At 34.1% G+C, this 22,921-nt stretch overlaps 4 non-coding genes across 4 annotated transcripts; 2 read left to right on the top strand and 2 right to left on the bottom strand.

Annotated features, from left to right (window-relative positions):
* Positions 1 to 14,534: 14,534 nt before the first annotated feature.
* Trnaq-uug lies at positions 14,535 to 14,606 on the bottom strand. Its single transcript has one exon. It is a non-coding gene; the product is annotated as a tRNA-Gln (tRNA).
* A 1,341-nt stretch (positions 14,607 to 15,947) lies between these two features.
* On the top strand, positions 15,948 to 16,019 carry Trnaq-uug. The gene has a single exon. It is a non-coding gene; the product is annotated as a tRNA-Gln (tRNA).
* Positions 16,020 to 16,395: 376 nt separating this feature from the next.
* Positions 16,396 to 16,467, bottom strand: Trnaq-uug. Its single transcript has one exon. It is a non-coding gene; the product is annotated as a tRNA-Gln (tRNA).
* A 2,241-nt stretch (positions 16,468 to 18,708) lies between these two features.
* Trnaq-uug lies at positions 18,709 to 18,780 on the top strand. Its single transcript has one exon. It is a non-coding gene; the product is annotated as a tRNA-Gln (tRNA).
* Positions 18,781 to 22,921: the final 4,141 nt, after the last annotated feature.

Below are 22,921 nucleotides of genomic sequence, written 5' to 3'. Positions count from 1 at the left end.
TCTCCGAAAGAATTAAAAAATTTGACGATGACACTATATTGTCATGTTGCAGATCTTGTACATGAGCTCGTAAGCTTTGACAGTTAAAGGTAAACAGTGACATCCCTTTTCTTTTATTTAAGAAATCATATAAAACATTTGTAATTGTCTCAAGTCGATTCAAGTTCAGCCTTCGAAATTCATGTTGTAGATCAATTGTAGATACTGACGCTCTTCGGCCATGGTAAAATTTTTTATCATTTTTTTTTGAAACGAGATATAAGCCGTTTATTGATGTAACTCGTGATAATGCGACGTACAGGAGTTGTTGAACGTGTGATTTATCATATTCATATACAATCTCACCAAAAGTAGCTCCCTGGGACTTGTGAATCGTCATTGCACATGCAGAGACTAATGGGAAATGATTACGTTTTACAATAACGGTTTTATTAGGTACTAGTGGTATAGATGATGTTCTGCGATCTATTGGTACTGCCAGTGGATGAAGATTATTTTTTTGAATTGATGCCGCTGCCTTTCTTCTCAATTTTTCTCCGATTTTTGGAGATTCTGGAAATTCTAGCCATAAACGACCTATCTCTCCTTTGTCATTATATTCAATGAAAATTAATTTTCCCGTCGCACCATTTGCTAATCCATCTGATACATCGATGTTAGTTGTTATCATGTATGGTTTGTTCAAAACCAATGTAATTTGATATGGCAAACCTCCTGTATCAATAGTTGACATTTTATGTAATTTTTGACGCATAGAAGTTTGCTGTTCAACATTTCTACATCCAATATATATATCAGTTGCCTCTGAATTCACTTTTTCTTCTATAGAATTCAAAATTTTATTGTTGTATTCAGCAACTGAATGATTATTAAAAAACAATCGTATACCGTCTGGACAAAGTCTCTCAGCTTCTTCTTCAGAGTAAATCCGTGACTCAATTAAATCTAGCTCTTCCTGATCTAACAACTGTCCATTACCAATTTTTGTTAATATTGTTGCAAAACTTTGATTAGCTTGTCGCATAACTTCGTTTAGTTCGAAAAATTTCAACCCTCGCCATAGTGTTGAACCTGCTATTTGTCGTTTTATTTGTTTGTAAATTGGGGTAGCACGAACTGGCGGTAGTTGACGTAGATCACCAATCAAAATTATATCTAATCCACCAAAATGGACTTTAAAATTACCGGTGATTTGCTTTAACCTTGAATCTATTTGGGACAACAACTCGGCTCCAATCATACTAATTTCATCGATAATCAATACACGAACATATTTAAAAAGTGATCTATATTGTTGGGCTACTATAATATATACAAATTGTATGTATATTTCTGTCTCATTCTTTCCCATGGCTTCATCCTACACATTTTTGTATTTGTGTCTCTTACCTGTCGTTTTTTCGTTGCATCCGGTTTGAAATCACAACGATTCTAAAGAAGTTTCACTTCAAAAAAACCTAGAAAGATCGTAGCACCATTCATTGTTTTTATATACAATAGTTACGGTTAATAGGTAAAGTGCTAACTTAACTGGGCACTAAAATACGGTGTTTTGATGTTTTGGACAACAATGATAGGGACAATCACGGGCCATTGTCTCCTTAACAAACATCTTTTCGTCCTAGGCGCGACAGACAGCCCCTTGTACAGAGGCTGTTTCAGCGCAGAGGAATCAGTCACCCACGTAGTCCTGGAATGCGAGGCTGTGGCTAATCAACGTACAAAAATCCTCGGAACAGTGAGGTCGCTCCGCGAAGCCTGTGAAGTGCTGGGCTGTGTGCTGTGCTGCGCCGGGAGACTTCTGTGCTTCTGGAAGGAGTTAGGCTGGCTAAATTAGCCAGGGCTTCTACGCACAACGGACCGACTACGCGTCTAAGTGCGGAAATTGAGTCCACCCTACCTTACCTTACCTTACGGTGTTTTGGCACAACGATCGTATGTATATTGCACTACTTTCACTAACACAAAATGTTTAGTTCTTCGTCATTTTCGTTGTATGAAGATGTTGGATTACATGATTTTAATAATAGTAGATAATAGTCTGTTTAAGTTAAAAGTCCTTGTCTCTTTATCAGTCTTGGAGAAATCTGAAGCATTCAAATCAACGCATATTGTTTTGTGGTTAAAACCGTTTTATAATAAAATCACATATTATAGAACCTTTTTGGTAAAGTGGAAGATCCTGCCCCACTACGAGTTATGTCCACTTTGTGTGTTTTGCAGGCTTTCGTTATCGTTATATCATTAGGATCTACCAGCACAACTTAATATATTTCCCTTTATTTAGAATCATTATGTATATTTTTATTAATTGTCAATTATATGACTTATGAAATTATCATCAGCATTTACATAGTTTTGTAAACATAATTCACTTAATTTTCAAAATATAGCAATCAGTATTAACATCCGTAAGCAATTACGGATATCAGTATGTACGTAGTCGGTCCCAAAGTTCTGTCATAAATGGAAATGATGATAAAAACAGGAGTACTGATCAGTTTTTAATGAGTGATATATGTACAATTTATAGTACATTAATTAAGGAATAAAAATAGCTAATAAAATTATTTGACGCAATGACCTTCCTTATTTATAATAGAGGTGCTGCTGCCAGTCGTCTTTCGCAGCACTCACCATATTCATGTCGATTTTAGTGACTGTTTTTTTTAAAAGATGACTTCAGTTTCTCACAGACCACACACACTCACAGATCGCAGACCTTCCTCTCTAAGACCTGCCAAGTTTTATGGTCAAAAGGATTAAGTTCCGGACTGGAGGAAGATCAATCCTCATGTCTAATTAAGTCGATGTTTTGACGCTCAAACCAGGCTTGAGTGGTCTTGGCTTTGTGTGCAGGCGCAGAGTCCTGCTGGAACACGAAGTGATGTCCCGCAAATAGTGTGCCGGGCAGGTATTTGACATGTCGATCCAAAATCGTCTCTTGTTACACTTTTGCACTGGTTCTCCACGTGCCACCGGCCACGTGCCACCCGCTTTTCGCAAAAATGAACCTCATTTGGCCCGTACCCACCAGACCATTACTGATGATGGATTATCCATGTTACACCCTCGGAACTTTATTTCCAGATTCTTCAGAACTCCTAGCCCACTCTATCATTCTGTTTATTGTACTTCTCTTCAATATCGAAATTTTTTTCGTCCGTAAAGAGGATATCACGGTGTCCGTTTTTCGCATACCGCTTTAACAACACTCGCGATCTCTTAGAGGAGCATTAAGTAAGTGCCCACTCTTTTTTTTGTATGCTCGTATATCAAGATCTTCATTTAAAACCTCTTTAACTATTTTCCTACTGATACCCATCTGCAAAGCCATTCTTCAACTTCTGATTTCGGACAGGATTTCTTGCTATCCGCGCCTTGATAGCTTTGACTACTGCTGGTGTTCTTGCGGAGCATGGCCAGCCAGTTCTTTTCTTGTCCTCAACACTGGAGACTTCATTGTACCTATCAATAGTACTGCACACATACCTAAACCAATATTTTTAGCAACTTGAAAATGGTACTCGGCGAGTGCCCATAGCGGTGCAACAGCTATTCGGTTTTCTTTCAATGTTTTTCTTTTAAAAACAAAATAGTCAAACATTCAAAAATAGAACGCAATCATTTTTTTATAAAATCAAGTTCGAAATTTAAAAATAATATGCCAGTGACAGAACTGGGACTACGTAGAATAACTATTTTGAATATAGAACAAGGACGTGCCTTGCGCCTCCCAATATGATATTGATCGATCATATATGCATGCTTCAGTAAAATAGGTATTGGAGTGAAGATATGCAAACATGTAATAAAGTTAGGCTTAGTCCTAACGTCTAACATAAACATAGTAGTCACCTTTACGAGACTTCAGTCAAATACTTAAGTCATACGATTATTTTGCTATATTAACCTTTTGTACCATCTTGAATTATTGTTACAAAGATCTCTGTAGTTTTCACATAATTTGAAATCAGCCATAATTAACTCATGCGAAGACCTTTTTAGACGAAGAAGAGTTTTAAGAAAATGAAGATTGATTAACAGTATTTTATAATTATTGAAGTTATAACTAAAATAGTTAAATGCGTTTTGATCGTATATATATATTTCTTAGTCTAGCGGACCCAACAGGCGTTGTCCTGCACACACGGACATAAGAGATATATATATCTATAAGGTGTATAAGGAGTAAAGGTTAAAAAAACATATTTCGGTATTGCTTTAACTCTTGTGTCGTATATTAAATCGTGTCGTAAGCGTGTTATATAAAAAGCTCCTATACGCGATAACCGTTCGATAATTATCGTCTATACATTGACGACACCCTCGAGTGTCGTACGACATGCATACGAATTTAATACACATGTAAATTTGGTTTTATTTTCCCGAACGAAACGACGACCATTACTAGAATTGCCATTTGATGTCTCAAGTTAGGCGGAAATGGTTATTGGAAAATTTATTTCACTACTTAAAGTCGCTGGTAAGTAAATTTTTAAAGAGGTAAACAACTTTATAACTAATTTAAAAGACGGTCTAATAATTAAATTATGTTACATTACATAAAGATTTCGCTTTGAATAAATATGTTTTTGGGAGACTTTCACAGAAACCCTCACAAAAAATCGGTGGTCTGTAAAGTCGGTTTACTGACGATAGTTGAACGTGACAACGTCATAAGAAAATACTGATGGAATGGTTGCTGTTTAAAAAGAATATTTTAATTTTATTTGTTTGATAGATATTTTGTATGGATATAGAGAAGTAGGTAAATGACCAATTGAAATGGTCAAATTACATTTATTTGTATGCATAAATACAATTATGTCAATTATTTTTTGATCGCTCACTCAAGTAGGAGAGAGACAGATGTCGAACGCTGCCGAACGCGGAGGCCGATTGTGCCTCTTTGTCGCTCGTTCTGCCCTCTCGCTTGCACTTCAATCCTTAAATGGAACGCCGCAGAGCGAGGTAACGCCGCATGAGTCATGTTTTTTCGAGCGTGCAGCCGGCTCCATCGAATTATAAGATGTTGTCAAATATCAAAAGTAACATTTGATCTTGGAACAAGGTACTCCATTCATAAAAAAATCTGCAAGGAACATTTAAAATAGGTATAATAATATTATATTGTCTTTACAACTCTATAACTCAAAGACGGCCTTCGATACCATCCGTTTCTTGGTCATGTTCATTGTAATTCATTGTCTGATACATGCCGATTTCTTCATTTCACTACGAGCGAGTAATAGATGCGCACATAGAAAGTCTATTGGTGTACAGCTGGCCATCAAACCTACGACCTCAGGGATGAGAGTAGCACGCTGAAGCCAAAACCGCTGCTTTTAATCCCTATTTTTAATTTAAAATAGACCTGAGGTATTGTCTATTGTAAATTGTGTTTAGTTTATGTGCTTGGCGTGCTAACTCCCATCTCATACAAGTCTAACGAAGATTCACTGGTGATTATCCTTTTGGTACATTGATTTGTTGCCAGTTACATTATCCTTGGAATTTCGATTTTAACAAAATGCCTGCGGAATATTTCTTAGCCAATACTATGATTGGATCTATGGTTTCTTGGTTGTGCTAGGGTTTTTTACATCGCGTCGCTAGAACGCGTAAGATTTGTTTAGTCTGTATTTAAAAAAAATGTTCATATCAATTATATTTTGTATTTAACTTATACCAAGTATGTAATGATATGCGTGTTTCTAACATATCTTAGATAATTAATAAATTTCACACAATGCCCCAGATAAGAATTTATAATGGTTTTATTAAAAATACTATCTATCTATCGATGAAAGGTTATTTTTGATTAATATCCTTCACTTTTACCGTACATGATTCATCACTGTAACCGTTTTACATTTCAAACAATATAATACTAAAGTTAGTAATAAGTCTAATAAGGCAATAACTTCTCTTAACAAAATTCCTCATCTCACTTAATTTACTGAAGTCAAACAGTAATATGTATATGAGAAACAAATATATAAATGAATTATTTATCCATTCTAATTCTTTTCTGTATAAAATATTCTGTAACAGGATTTCTAGCAATGAAGATAGAAGAATATTTGTTACCATGGTTACATAGAAAAGCGATTATAACAAACACAGATATTATAAGAAGTATCTATTATAATATAATATTATAAGAAACACAGTAGTATTAGACGTTTTAACAAGACTGCATGTCTAAATTATTTATAAAATGATAAGAAATCACAATAACGAACATTGCATGTACAAAGGCGATTGCGTTTGATCCCAGAGGAGGTACTTATCAATTATTCCAGCTAACTGCCTGACTCCACACGGAAACTTACCGTCGCTATATGTTTCAATTTGCACTCGATAATGGGGCATTAAGTTAATTATGCATTTATCCAACTTCAAGACGGAGTTAATAGTTCTATATCATTTATCAAGAAACCTTTGTCTGAACTACCAAATTAAATTCTTTGGATTCGACATCAATTTTGAAAAGTAGAAATGTCGTATACGTTTTGGCCTCGATTTTAGCATATATAAAATTTTATGTGTCAAATAAAAAAATAACCCATCCAGATATATCACAGTACGAAGCTATAAAAGTGCGACACGGAATATGAAATAGGCAAGGGTATGATTGATTTGTACATGATGTCGTATAAAATATGGATGGGGTGTCATAAAAGTGTCTTGAATTTGACCATTGAGGCCTAATAATTCCGCACCACCTTGATTCTCAGGGGTAAATATCCTTTCAAGGTATTGAATTTTTTACCGATTCTAAAGTTGTTTTGGCAAATATGTTTACGATAACGTGGTTCCATGACAATTGGTCTATAAGGGTTGAATATATAATGAACTGAAATATGAAAATATAATGTTCGTTTCAAAAGATGGCTTCGCGAAAATCGCCCACGCATTCATTGTTCGGCTGGCCAAGGAATTTTTTAACAAAATTATTGAAGTGAAACTTATTTATCGACGTTGTAAATTTTTTTCTTGTTGTAGAGAGAGAGAGAAGAGAAAGAAGAGAAGTGATTCCTAGCCATTTATAATAAAAATATATAATAACGATAACAATGATAGTAATAATTCTATTACAATTTATAAAATTCTGTAATAATCTTAGTAGTAATAAGGTAAAATTAAATAATTGTATTTATGTCAATGATAATAAAAGCATTGTTAAACTTTATCTAATTTAACTTTATTTAACCAATTACTGTAAAGTTGCATATAGTAGATTATTTTTCGAAAAATAAGGTCATAAAGAAGTTTCACTTCTTACGTGTGTACTAGTACACGCACACATTTTTTTACATTATTTTTCAACGTTTTGATTGATTTTATATAGTTCGAGTGTTGCCAAGATTAAAAATCATAAAAATATCGTTTAATTGTGACTGCGAGGCAAAATATTTGATAAGGGGTTTCAACGCTTTGTTTTAAGATTTTTGATAAGATAACTGAAGATTTTTATAAATATTAGGTAGATACAAGAAAGAAAAACGAAACAACAGATATATAACTCCAATCAATGACCAACTACGGGGAACCAATTCATTACATGAAATACTTCATTCAATAAAGCCATATCATAAAAGCTCATAATCTTCAGCAAATTGATTCCCATTTCATATTAGAATACTTTTGACGCATGTTATAGGGGATAAAATTTATCATCGTATCGCTTAGTATCAAATTGCCAGTCGTAAATGTACTAAGGTTTGTCATATTTATGACATATAAAACTGTATGTGATCGTATTTTTACTATAGTAATCACTTTATATGTGAATATTAATAAAAGGTACCTAGAATAACGAAATATGAACATTTTTGCATTTCGTAAAAACTGATTAAATCTTTTAATGTAAATAAAAGTATCTTAACAGATTTAGAGTTAAGCAAACTGCAGCCTGTCCTTGCAACAATACAGCTGAAGAGACGGTACTCAATGCCCTTACTGACTGACCTGTGTATGGCTATGATAGGTACAACACTGAACAAATGCAGGAATGATTCGTTCATTCAAAGAGACAGAATTCAAAGAAATAATGCTGAGCCAAAGCTCAGACACCTTTTTTTAAATTTTCTGTAAATAATACAAATATTGTTAACACAAAAAAAATATCAGTGGCGCTACAACCTGTTTAGGTTTGGCCGCTACAATCTGTTTCATGATTATTTGTCAATCTAATAGACTTTTTGGGTCTAAGGCAAGCCGGTTTTCTCACGATGTTTTCCTTCACCGTTCGAGCGAATGTTAAATGCGCACATACAAAATCCATTGGTACCCAGCCAGACATCAAACCTACGACCTCAGGGATGATAGTCGCACACTAAAGCTACTAGGCCAACACTGTTTACTGATAACAGAAATAAGTAGTATGTATTTAGTTACAAATTATATTTTGCTAATAATAGTGTGTATAGTGTGTGTAGTAAATATGCGTATAAGATATCTATACGTACATAAGTTACTTAATACCTCCGGCAACAAACTGGCTAACTAAATTAAATAGCCAAATAAAATGTAATGTATATGTAAAACAAAATGTGATAGTATTGTAATAATCCATTAAATCTACAGTCCTAAGAATGGCTCCCGGTTTCTACACAATGTTTTCTAGTACCATACGTGCAAATGATAATTATGTACAAAAATCTATCATGTCGTGAGGACCCAATTTTTAAGTTTTTGAGCTGTTGGAGGTACAGAGTATAGGCTATGGCATTAGAATAGACTTAGAGTAACCACTTGGTTACGCAAATTTATTACAATAATTGTATAGTTAGTTCAATATATCTAAAGACATTTTTAAATCAATTACGCTTTCAGGATATTAAAGGTGCTCCCTCGCTTGGAGAATGGCTTGGAGAAGGTTTTTATAACTCCTCAAGCAAGTTGTGTCACTGGTAAGGCGCGCGCGGCATAACAACATACTGGTGTTATAGTGGGATGGCTAGATTTCCCTGACACTGGTCATTGCAATTGCCTTTGCCTACAAGGTAAGAATAATGTGTGGTTTTGTAGCGGAGGTTATGTTTTGAATTTTCTGAATGAATATGCCTTAAAACTAACCTAGTAATATAAATATGCGTAGGTTATGCGAAAAATCCATTTTTTTCAGACTGCTGTAACTTTACTACAAACCATAGATACTAGTTTCCAAATATAATATTTTATCTCTATTGTATATGTATTCTGTGAAATCAATTTAAATAAATACTATAATATTTAAACAATATTGTAAGAAATAAATTATAATTATTAAACTTCGTCAAAGGAAATATGTAAACATTACGTGTTAAGGACAGCAGTGGAAACTAACCAATATGACACCTACATTTTACCACTATATAAGGTCTCTATGTACACCTAACATCCCCATTTCAACGTCTTGATTTACATCAGTCACGTCGATTCAAGTATTACTTAATCTCAATTGAAATTCAAAAGACATCGCAACGAATCAATTACGGCGGAGTATTGAATACCCTCTTGATAGAAATGTTGAATTTGCGTGAATTGGAATGCGCCAATACGCGTACTTGTCTTGAATAAAACCTCTTTGAATTTATGTGTGACAGCTGTCAGTACTAAATTTAACTAAAAATTTTTGATTTTAATGTGTATGTGTGAGTGAGATAAACTTTTCTGTTTGACGTTCAAAATTGGATGGGCTTTTGAAAAAAATGATGACTAAAACTAATTGGTAATCATTAAGATTGAAGTTCTTGGAAGGACTTTGTGAGGTAATTTTTTTTTATAGGTTATTGGACAAACGGGTCACCCAAAAGCCAGTTATGGCTATATTAACACACCCTTTGAGGGAAGGGATCTATATAGATGGTATATCTCCCAGGGAAGATTCCCACCAGAAGTCAGTTCGTTAGTTTGCAAAAGAAAATGTTTTGGGAAGAGGAGCGTAGAAGACTTCTAGTCAACAAGAATGTATGTATGTACGACCCATTGGCTATCACATTGAAATAAAAATCCATTAGTTCACAGCCGACGAATCTTAGAGTTGAATAGCATTTTTAAACCATGCTAATGCTGGTTATTTACATTTTAAAATATAAATAAAAATGGCGTATCTAGCAGCCTGGAAATGATGTTGATTTAACACGTAGCAGCGAAGTGCTATTATGTAAATATTGAGATTACGATGTCTCGGCAACGGGATATTTTAATGGCTTCGGTTCCTTGATGCGATTGGACCGGGCGCGTAACTCAATACGCATCTTGGACGCCCTGAGAGATGGCTAGTGGTGTTCGTTTATCGTTATTCCAAACGTAGATGAGAAGAACTCAGTAAAACACACATTCTTTATATACAATGTGATACATTTATTAATAAACCTAATTTATAATAAACCTAATTTATAATAAACTTAAAAATACTCGCTATGTATATTATTTTTTCTCGCCTGTTAAGTTATAGTTTCCCTTTTACTTGGAACTGGCATTAAGTTAAAAATTTTACCATAATATTAAAAAAAAACTAGCGTCTGTCATTTTTAGAGTATATATTTATTAGTTTCACAATTCGTCTGTTAACCGTAATAACAATATTGGCTTAGAGATACAGTAAATGTTTTACTATACTTATTTCTATTATCAAGTCGTTATCCCGAAGGGGTCAGCAGAGACCACGGATCTTCACTTGCGATCCTGACTTCTCTCGCTTCTTCCACTTTAATGACATTCACCATGCATACTCGTCAGTTATACTACTTAACTTATCCCTAGTGTTCTAGTACCTCCTGGATTTGGTCCAAGTATGTAAGGCAAGTAATATCCAACCGGTCACATCATCTACAATTGCTTTGTATATCCTACTCTAACCGCTTCTCGTTCACTCAAACGACCTAAGCACTCTCTTTCGAATCCTTCATGTTCTCTTTTAACCCACACTGCTCACGTATCTCACTATTACTTATCCTATCACGGAATTCTACACCACAATTCTCAATTCCACCCAACAGTACAACATAAATTATATAAAATACACATAATTCTAAGTTCTAATATTATTATGTGTATGTGTATTATTTGTAATAACATATTTCTCTTGTGTTTAAAAATACAAGTTGTTTTAGGTTATAATTAAAGTCAGTAGTACTGTTTAGCGTGATGGTATAATTTATATCAAAGTGAAAAGTTCCACTGAGGTTTGAACTCGAAAACGTCGATAAAAAGTGACATCACTACACTCTCTAAAACTCTAAACGGATTCACCGTCTCAACTAAGCGACAGTTTTAAAGTAACTCCTCCCCTAACTCGATTCTGATGCTGGAATGGTTCTATCTTTATGTAAATGTCGCCAAGATAAGTTTTCCAAATGTAAATTACTTTGTCTTCGTATTCGTGTATCGATAGGGGTAGCTCGGGAATTTCATTTTACTTCGCGTGACGCGCTTTTTAATGCGATCTGTTTGGAATATTTACGAACCCATGTGAGCTTCTTTGAAGCTTTTGAACACGAAAAGTCAAAGTCCAATTTTCCATTATTTTAGTCAGGATGACTTTTGTTATATTGTTTGAATTTTTTTCCAATTTTTTATAGTTTTACGTAGATACGGTACTTATTTGCTATTCATTGATAATACATTGTATAGACTGTTAGTAATAGGTAATACTATGTTCTAAGATAGGACTGCTGATAGTAACGCAGTACAGTAAGGGATGCTGCCATCATTATAGGTACACTGCAGGAACCAAACTTTTTATTTATCCATTTTTAATTATTTTTATTACGAGGTTTTAAAAAGTTACATAACAACGTGAATATTTTTTTATGAATTGAAATTTTTCTCATTTTTCCCTATTAAGACAACTGAAGAGAACTAAACCTTTTAAGTTAATAAACCTAGTGTAGTGAAAATATGTGTAAGTGCTGTATCTGGGACACATGAACAATGAGCGTCAAAACACTAAGACTGTTAATGAACATTTAACCTTCGTTTAAGCTATTCATTAGTATTGTAGAAAATTAAGTCAACATAAACAAACTTTCTTTATTTATTAATACTTTCTTATAGCCTAATAGAAGTTCTAAGTGTAATATAAAACTAGCGTATTTAAATAAATACAAGAAAACTAATCTAAAACATAGGTACTAAGTAGTTTGTAAAACTTAGTACCTTCCTTTCACTTCAACCTAAGTGCACTCATATTTGGCAAAAGATCACGTCGCCAAGCTTTTACCGTGTACAAATGGGTGCAGGCATTTCTATATACCAAACTTATCTATATACCCTAATTCCCGCCTTACAGCTTGGCAATAAAGCCTATATTCCGATAGAGACAAGCGAACCTCTGCTAAGAAGACACGGATGTTATTTTGAGTGGAATAAGAATTTCTATAACATTGTAATGTTTGGAAATTTTTACTCGAAACAATTGATTATAGACTACATCTTATCTACTTAGAGTTGATTTTCCCGTGTAGCATATAAAGTACCGAAATTGGCGACAGGGTGAACTCTGAATAAATTTGACGGCGCCACAAACGTTGTGGAAGGGTTCGTATTGGAAAGTGATAGTGCGTTGAAATTGGTCGCGACTGCTAGATTAAAGCATTCAAATCGAATTGAGTCGTATGATTGTATGGGCTTGATGTATTGGGTTTTTCCCGTCACACTTATTATTGCCTTGAATTATTTCTTAACCTGCCTTTATGATGCCGCATGTGCCTCAATACTACTATAACACTTGAACAAATACAATGATATATGATGATTTTAATAGATGTTTTTTAAATATAGAACTGGACACAGCCGTAAATAGCTCACACACTTTTTGACAGTATGCTAATTTTGTATTTCTTTTTTTAGAAAGAATAAAGTACAATCTATAGTTGCCATATTTATTATTATGTGAGCACCGTGTATCTACTAACACATACATAATAATATATTCATCTGCTGAATTGTTTTTTATAACACTGTTCGTCTTCGCAGGATTGGCGTAGAAAAGAACTAACATTATGACAATAAAATTTTGGTCGCATTTGAAAAAAATATAACAGAATGTCAAAATTGAGATGTTACAGTCACTATAATAACGTAACAATATTGTCAACATAAGAAATACGGTAACTAAGCACTGCAGATCTTTAATCATATGCCTAGCGGAAGCTACTGCAGTATGCTCCTATATATTCAACGATTTTTTTCCTTCATAATAAACAGATTTTTCGCTTTGGAACCACGTTTTCAACCCACATAGAGGCGTGCCCAAATGTATGCCTGTATGGTTTGACCCTGCGATTTGTTGATCGTCATTGAAAATGCGACTTTCAATGGGAACTGCATGCGTTTAAAATTGAATGGCAAGCTGCTATAGAAGCCGAGCTTGAGACTTTTCGGGTACCTCAGAAGCCCGTTGAGATGCTAGGTACTCAGCATGATGTCGATGCCTAACTCGGGACTGTTCTGGTCTCTCTGCAGCTCTATAAGCTACCTCACGCTTTGTCTTCTCAGTTCGGCTTGTGGAAACACCTCGTTAAGTTTAGCTATTTTCATAGTTCAAGCATTATTACAGCTTTGAGAATGATTAGACTCACGCTTACGCGGCATAATTATTGTTTATACTTTAAAAATTCAATACTATATTATTAATTAAAATTATAGCTAATTAGTAAATCGGTGTGTTATTCTGATGTAGCTATATTATTGTAATAACATAAACATTAAAATCCTTTCAGTAGGTTTTACGTAAAAGAGTAAGAAACATCCATCCATACTTTTAAAAAAATGCGTTTAAATATTAGTGACATAGTAGTTTTTTTTTGTTCTAGCTACATAATCTTCACATTATAATTATCAAATCATTGTATAAAAAGTATTGGAAAAACTATTTTAAAAGAGTAGGTAAGGTGTTTCTTGCCCATACTTTTTTTTAAGGTTTTTAAATTCTGACTTTGGACAGACGTTTGTCCACTATTCTACCTGACATTAAGTGTAATGTGAACTATTGGAGGGTACGCCTGTCGGCGAGATGCCCGAGCCGAGCCGTTTAAGTGAACCCATATTGTACTGACTAGAGAAGATGGAAGGGAGCAAACACTCCATTGCAAGGAGTGACTCCAGCGTGATTTTATCTTCTTCTATACGTTATACTCTAAATCCAATAGTGCATTTTTTTACAGGAAAAGGGACAAATCGGTAGGAGGCTCATCTGATGTTAAGTGTTGCCGCCGCCGTGGACGTTCTCGTGAGTGCGTTTTTAATTTGTTACGCTTTTATGATAACAAATTTAAATAATGAATATGAAGTAATAAATCCTGTATTTGCCTTGAAGTGATACATATTATGATAGATGAATTAAAAAAATCACTAGCCATATACAAACTTGTGTGCAAATATATATTTATAATTAAAAGTTATTTTATTTATAAATTCATCTTCTGTGTTTATTCAAAACTTATATTCTAAGAAATCTCACATTATAAAGAAGCCCTGCCTTTAAAAATTTAATCAACCTCTTGAAACCAGTATTAATTTCCTATTGTAGTCCGAAAAGGTTCCACCGAGATTTAAACTCGGATCGCTGGATTCAAAGTCCAAAGTGCTAACCATTACACCATGGAACCGATGATTAATAAAAAGAAAGTATAATAATCATAATAATAATAATTAATACCATGATTTTTGTCTGTTTCATTGTTGTATGTACAAGTGTTACAATATTTAAATTATACGAAGTTTCAAATCAAATTTTAAACACAGAATTAATAAGATATTTGTATGAATCAAAAGCGTAATTTTTTTTAACAATTTGATTTAATAACCACAAAACTTTCACTAAAATTAATCATTTAATATAAGATTTTTAATATATTTGATTTGTTTATATCTAATCGATTTATTAACTTTGTAATTTTCCATTTTATTATTATTACTCGAGATACATTTTTGAAGTGAAACTTCTGTATCGGCGTTGGAAAAAAAAATACCGTCACATTTTTCTTGTCCCTACCACGGTTGATGCGAAGAGATTCGAAGCCATTAATAACAAAAATATATAATAATGATAATAATGAGTAATATAGAATAATAACGGCAATAATTTTATGACAATTAATGAAATTCTGTAATAATTGTATTATTTGTATACATGTCTATGATAATAAAAGCCTTTTGTTAAACCATATCCAATTTAACTTTATTTAACCAATTTCTGTAAAGTTGCATATAGTAGATCATTTTTCGAAAAATAAGGTCATAAAGAAGTTTCACTTCTTACGGGTGTACACTAGTATACGCACTCATTTTTTTTATTTTATAATACTCTTAGTACTTAACTACTGATTTTTCTTTGGCTAAAATTAACTTTCAGTCGATTAATAAATTACGACTCTTAAATTGTAATATTAGATTTTCTTCGCGAAAGCCTGCTTTTGAATGAGACATGACGTTAAGCCCAGACAGTTGTTTTCGAAATGGTCATCAATTTCTTCACATTCATAATTGTCTGATATTAAAAAAAATATAAACCTAGCAAATGAGCGCGCTTGCGCCATATCCGGCGGTGCCACAGATTACGTTATGTACATTGTACAATGATTCGTGGAACCTTTTTGGTAAGACTAAACAATAAAATTTAACTTTCTTTGGTAAGTTCCAATTCTTGGACTATATTTACCAAGAATTGTAATGTAGTACAATGTATGTAAATCGGTAGAGCCGTTTTGTAGTTACAGCATTGCTTGGAATTATTTAGCTTCATTTTTATGAACTACGCAAAAAAAAATTCTAATAATTTGATTCTTATGAAAAGAAGGTTTATTTCATATTTACTTAGAAGTTCGAAATTTGAATTTGGCGATAATATATGAAATAATGAAAAAATTTTCTCCGAAACACTTGTTCATACATAATAGAATGAAACAGACAAATCTATTGGATTTATTACTTTCTATTAATAAGTCATCGGTTCCATGGTGTAATGGTTAGCACTCTGGACTTTGAATCCAGCGATCCGAGTTCAAATCTCGGTGGAACCTTATTTTTGAAATATGTTAATATGATGTGAGCAATCCAGTCTATACATAAACAATTTGTATTGAATTATACATATTTTTCTGCGGATCAATTATTTTATTATAACGGTATGTTTTTTATATATTATTGACGAGTAAAACAATTTTGTCTTTTGTTTGAAGTATATATGTATTATATGTTTTGCAAAGAAAATAATAGAATATACACAACTAAATAAGTCAAAATTAGGATAGTGAAACTACATATTGTCTCGTCAAACCACACGAAACATCACAAAATGAAACAATTATGAAAATATGTATAAACGAATACAATATGAAATCGGTGTACTAATCTAAAACTAAAGAAAAAAATAAAAAATGCTATTATTAAAAAAGCAGGTTCCACCGAGATTTGAACTCGGATCGCTGGATTCAAAGTCCAGAGTGCTAACCATTACACCATGGAACCGTGTGATTACATTACGAATTTAAAGTCCGGTTGCTAATCACATATGACGTCATCAGGTCATGAACTCAAGTCTAGTGAAAGGAAGACGTATCTAATGTCAACATGTTATAAACGAGAAATATCAACAATTTTTGTTCTACTTTGCTTTAACCAATATTTGAATATTATTTTTGATACGTCAAGGCTCTACCAGTGTTTGATAAATTATTAAATACTTACGACAATAAAGAAAATGTCTGCATAAAAAAAATGTATTTGAAAGTTGTGCCCTGTGACCACCAGGGGCGTTGTAAATTTTTTTCCAGAGTGTTACGTCATAGCATCGTCTCAAATATCTTTACTAATCCTTAAAAACTTTGTGTTGGGTATTGTCAAAAACTAAAAACATAGTAAAGAAGCTAAAGAAAGGTTCTTAGATTGCTAATTTCTGATACTAAGATGTTACTTATATTATGTACTAATGTTTCCTTAAATATGCCTGGAAGTAAACACGTACTCTGGTTGCAATATTAAAAACCTTGATTATTTGGTTTATATTCATAGCGGAAACGTTACACATGTCAACACGTGTTAAAAAGAAAAAAAAAACATGTAATTGTAGATGTATACCATTCTCGAGTCCACTTAAAAAAACACATTTTTAATCAAAATCGGTCCAGCCGGGTAGAAGTTTCATTACAATCACACGCTTAGAAGATTTATGTATAGAGATTTTCTTAAGATTGGATTTTTGACAATTATGCAACAATTTTATTACACACTCTATAAATTTATCGAATTCAGTGGATTTCAAAACTAAGTTGATCTATGGGATTAAAAGGCCGGCAACGCACTCGCGAGTACTCTGGCATTAGCACAACATCAGGTGAGTCTTCTGCCTGTTTACCCCCTGTTCTATAAAAAAAATGTGTTTTTAGTCAGATCAATTAGGTTTATAAATATGTAATAGATGCAATTTTCATAGTTTTATAGTTTTTATACATTTCAAAAGTTTACCTCTAAAGGTTAAATTAAGAAGCAACGGAATTTCTTAAAGAACATCAGACAAATGGATAGGGGGCTCTGTTGCTACGTAGTACCGACGCCCATGGACACTCACAATGACAGAAGGCTCGCCAGTGCCGGTCCTTGTAGAATTGGTATGCTCTTTTCTTTAAGGACCCTAGGTCCATTTGATTTGGCAATACTTGTGTGTAGCTGGTTCCACATAATGCGCTCAAATATCTCAGTTGTGAACCAGGAAATACTGGTTCCAATAAAAAAATTGTGTTCGATTGTAATCACAATTCCGCCTCGGACGTAACAATGCTGGCAAATATAGGGAACATAAAAAAAATAATTATAAAAACCGAAATCCAGTAAATCTCAATCTCTAGAGGCCACGCAATCATCGTGTGCTCAATTATTCACAATACTGATTGTGTCCGAGACGCACGTGGAAGCCCCTGCATTATATATGAGTGGCCATCCCGATGCCACCAGGGATGGACTATGGCTATTATTACTTTTACTGACTCTAACGTCCGTACTTGCGTGTGTTTTGTTTGAGTTTCTACTGAAATAAAACAATTGACTATCAGGATACATAATTGACTATCATTCTAGACTAGACATTGGATAAAGAATAACTGGAGTACCTGATGCCATATAATAAAATAGTCTATGTTCGAGTACTACATAATCAGAATTACATTAAGTCCACGTCATTATGTTTAACATTAGTACACGACCCCCGACGGAGTGAATGCATTCTCAATTTCCACTTGCCTCTCATCTTTACCACCATTATCCATTCCTTCCCCGCTAACCCTTTTATTTCATCTGTCATAAATTACCTACCAATATAAGCTCTTATTCTATTTGTATTATATCTAGCACCAGCTCCTCATCCGCTTGACATGTGGGAAGGCCTCAATCATTCTTCTCCATTCGCGTTTAGATATAGGTACTATTTACATTCACTAACAATACATTTGTAGAGATTACTCAATACGAATAAATTCGACGAATAATATGGTCCGGGGGCTGTAGCCACAGAAAAAAAACCGGTTTGAATTTCTTCCGGTTTTGTTTTGACCATAAGCACAGTTATGTTTGTACACAAATGGAGTTTGAATAGGAATTATTGGCGTGAAGATATAACAAGTAATTAATATTAACCACATTGTCTCTTGTTACACAACTGTGTCCATACGAAGTTGGACAAGTTTTAGCTTAATACTTTTACTTGACTCTATCATCGGTTCCATGGTGTAATGGTTAGCACTCTGGACTTTGAATCCAGCGATCCGAGTTCAAATCTCGGTGGAACCTACATTTTAATTATTTTAAAATTAATTTAATAGTGATCCTATCACATATCAATGCAATACGAAGCGAATGCAAAAGACAATTAGGTTTTTGTCGTGAATTCGTCTCTGTTATGCGTGATAACAGGCGTTTAGCGTGAAGGCCCAAGAGACAAAAGGTCCAGCTTTATTTCCAAATCTATTTTTGTGTCTTACACAGAGAAGCTGTAATCAAATAGTTTACTATGTGATAGAATATTATATGAGAGAGGCTTTGGCCTATAAAATCTTTAGACTCTTCGTGACTCATGTTTTGGCACGAAAAGAAATTATTTTGTGTCTTATGAACTAATCTTGGAAATATATATTTTATTAAAAACTATACCGCTAGTTTTCTCTCTCTCTCTCTGGCTAGGTAACTCATGTATGTGTATAATACACTCTGAGTGTCGTGTTATAGTAAAATCTGGCATGAATAATTTTCCTCAAACAATTTCAGTCTGGCGCTTCTTTTACAACTGTGTATAGCTTTGAGGAAGACGGAGGAGGAGTTTTTGAATTGTTCAGTCCATCTCGTTGGTGAACCTCCACGCGATCTCTTGCTTTCGGTGTTTCCAATTACGATGAGCTTCTCTAGGTTCTCATCGCCCCTACGCATTGTGTGACCAAAGTTCGAAATGATGCGTCATCGGCATACAGTTGATAAACGGGTTATATGGAGCTGGGTAAGATGGTGCGTTTAGCGGTTCACAGTTTTCTTAACATCCGCATCCAGCATCATATTTCAAAAGCTACAATCCTTTGGCCGTCTCGGGCTATGATTGTCCACGTTTCTGCACCAACCAGGAACATAAAAAATACAAGGGCACCGATCAGTCTGATTTTGGTTTTGAAACCAATTCCTCTCCTCTTCCATATGTAGCTTAAAGGTGTCAGCATCCATAGCCACTCCGATCCTCCATCAGTATATATCCATACAGTACTTAGGCAGATCGCTAGTAATAATCCACAAACTGGGCCCAGGACATAAATTTAATCCTTTTATGTTATTTTATTTGTTTACAAACAACATGTATGCATAAAATTCTACAAGAAAATATTGCATCACAATTTTGTACACACGTACACATACACATCAATTATATTAGACTTAAGCAAGTTAACAAGGGTAAAAATTTAACAAGCAACCACAAAATAAAAAAATAAATGACAACTTAAGTTTGACTTAAGCAAAGTCTTAGTTTAATCTAAGCGTTATACAGCTAAAACTTTCAATCTTTGAAGATTCAGGTTTCTTAGGGCTAAGTATCACTCTCGCATGTCAAAATGTGATACGACAGTTGTTCGGAAAATATTTTGGTGACTTTCATTATGTTCTGTCGTTTTTAGATATTTAATAAAATATTAGAGATTGCTAAAGCTGTGAATTTTATCCTAAAACTAATAAATGCAACTTTGGTATTGCCTGCATCGATATCATGTTGATAAACGAGCTTTACCCATTAGATTAATGAAAAATCCATCATCACTTAGTAAACAATATTGAACGTTGACAAACAGCGCGATTGGCTGATTGCTTTTTAAAATAATTGCTAATAATTTCAGTATATCTGTAGTGTGTACTCAAAAAAGACGTATAGTGCAATAGAATATTGATTTCTATATCCCCTAGGTGGTGGAATAGAAAGTGTTCACGATGCATCGCTATGGTGTTCTTTCTTGAGCCAAACACTTGACTTCAGATCGCCTCAAGCCAATGGTTCGTGCATAGGCCAAAACTGACCGTCGACAGGATTATTTAGGACGGCGTTACCTTTATCTTAAGTAGTCCAATCTTGTGTCTATTTGGGCTGTTGGACATTCTATACGATACATGTCCACATGCGTGGTAAGATCTGGAAATCGGTTGGCCTTTTCTAGCACAAATTCTGTTTTAGGAGATTATTAGGAACTGCCTTAGATCTAGATGCGTCGCGTCGTGGCTTTTGGGCAACTTTGTGGCAAAACATAATCTACTATATACCAGGCGCCAACTTAAATCTTTAATACGCCGGTCCACTTGAACCCCACAGCCCAAGAGTCTCTATTCCAAAGGGAACATGTTAATAATGGAAGGCAACACTTGTCACATGTAAAGAAAAAGTTTTCGTTTAGAATATTGGAATGCCGATTTAAATTTTAGATAAAAAGATTATTTTCTGTTATTTGTAATTTTCTCTATTACAAGCGGACACTGAAACATCTTAGTGATATTTAATCTAAATTATTGTGAATATGAAAAGTGTGTAATTTTACTAATATATATGTATTAAACATGAAGAAAGTGTTTTGAAATAGTCTCTCGACTCCAGAGCTCAGTCCTCTCAAAATTGGAAACGTCCAACAGAACAAAATCCAAGTTTTTTTAAAGACTTTAATTAATAAAAATCTACCCGTGGTTCCGATTTCTACCAGGACTCATTTATATTGTTTAACTTTATTTGCACAGTTATATTGAACATAGTTTCTTAATAATAAAGTCAAAGGGTAATAATAAGAGATACTTTCTTTATCCAGCCAGCATCTTAGTTCGATGGAGTCATTCATACTTAGCGATGAACGTCGCTTATGAAAACGTCCAAAACAACGGTAGACACCGAACAAATACTTCATTTGTTTTGAATATGTGGTGTAATAACTTGATGATTAACTTAAAAATACACTAGTAGTAGTATATCCCCAGCAATACACAGCTGAACACGTAACTCTATATATAATTATCAGTGAAACAATTTAATAGCGCCGCAAAGCAATAATACAGTATTAGTCGAAAAGTTTGGAATAATTAATCGATTACCGACTCGATACAATATTCGATTAATATTCATCGCCCCAAGTAACTTGAGACGTACTCGCAAATCGCTTTACGCTCCCGAATCGAATTATGTTGAACTGAAGTCTATTATCATAATACTGATTAAGTATTGAGTGAATTTTGTTCTCAATATCTTACGCTGAATATACCTATATATAAAGTATCTTTGAAATTTTTTCGCGTCATCTTACTCCGTACTTAGTTGTCCATTAAATTCTAATAATAAAACAATACACATTGTTTTATTATGGAGAACTGTGCGGACGTTTGGCCGCAATTCCACCTGGTGTGAAGTAAGATGCAGCCTATTGGAGGGCACACTTATTTAGCCACCGCTTGGATAAACCCATGTTATACTTTTTAGAGATTGACGGGGGCAGAGACTCCTTCGTCGTTTTCACAAGAAACGACCATCCAAATGGTGTAGTGTGGTACGAATGTCAACAACTACAGGGTGAAACCCCAGCGTGCTTCTCGGCGAGCGTAGTTTGCAAGGGGACGGCGAAATCGAGTTGTATAGTTCCTAAAGGTATACTCTAGAGTGCAGACCATAAAAGCCTGATGAAACAACTAAATAGCGACTCGCTAGAGCTCCACATTGGGAGCCCTCTACGCCGTTGACACTGCTCTCTATACCACCCACAAAGACAGAGGTGTCGGCAGAAACGTTTCGGAAATGGGGCTGCCAAAAAAGTCTCGAGAAGAGCGTCAGGGGCAATCCTGGTGCTCTAGCCCAATCTCAGAAAAAATCCGACAAAAAAGGAGGTAACCCTGTACCCAAGCCATCGCGTGGCAAAATTCCGTCAAATATCTAGGATACACGCTCGATACAGGTATGAACTTCCATAGCCGAACATACCAGTAATTTAATATAGAAGTAATGCAGGTTATAAAAAACTTGTTTATATGGTTATATTGTATTGAATACCCCTGTATTAGTACCTGTATAGTCTATATCGTTTGAGCATATACAGTGGTCACAGAAACAAAGACTTTATATATTAATTTATCTTTTAAAAGGCCTCTATTATAATATGTATTACAATTCATATAAGTTTGGAGTTACGTCTTAGTTCCATAAAGCAAACATATTTCTCATAATCACTTATTGTTTTTGTACTTCTACACTTTACTTTCAAAATGACATACACGTGTCAAAGCAACAGCTATTTGGAGACGTATGCCTTAGATTACGTTTTTTTCTTAAGGTAGTCACAGTCTGTGTTGGTGCATGATTACAGGGGGTTAGTTTTTGTGTGACGATCTATCATATAATTTTGTTACATGAAACAAATTGTTTATGTATCAAATC

The sequence above is a fragment of the Pieris brassicae genome, chromosome 4 (assembly GCF_905147105.1).
Source record: "Pieris brassicae chromosome 4, ilPieBrab1.1, whole genome shotgun sequence".
NCBI lineage: Eukaryota > Metazoa > Arthropoda > Insecta > Lepidoptera > Pieridae > Pieris > Pieris brassicae.
This window is presented reverse-complemented; position numbering and strand designations above follow the sequence as displayed.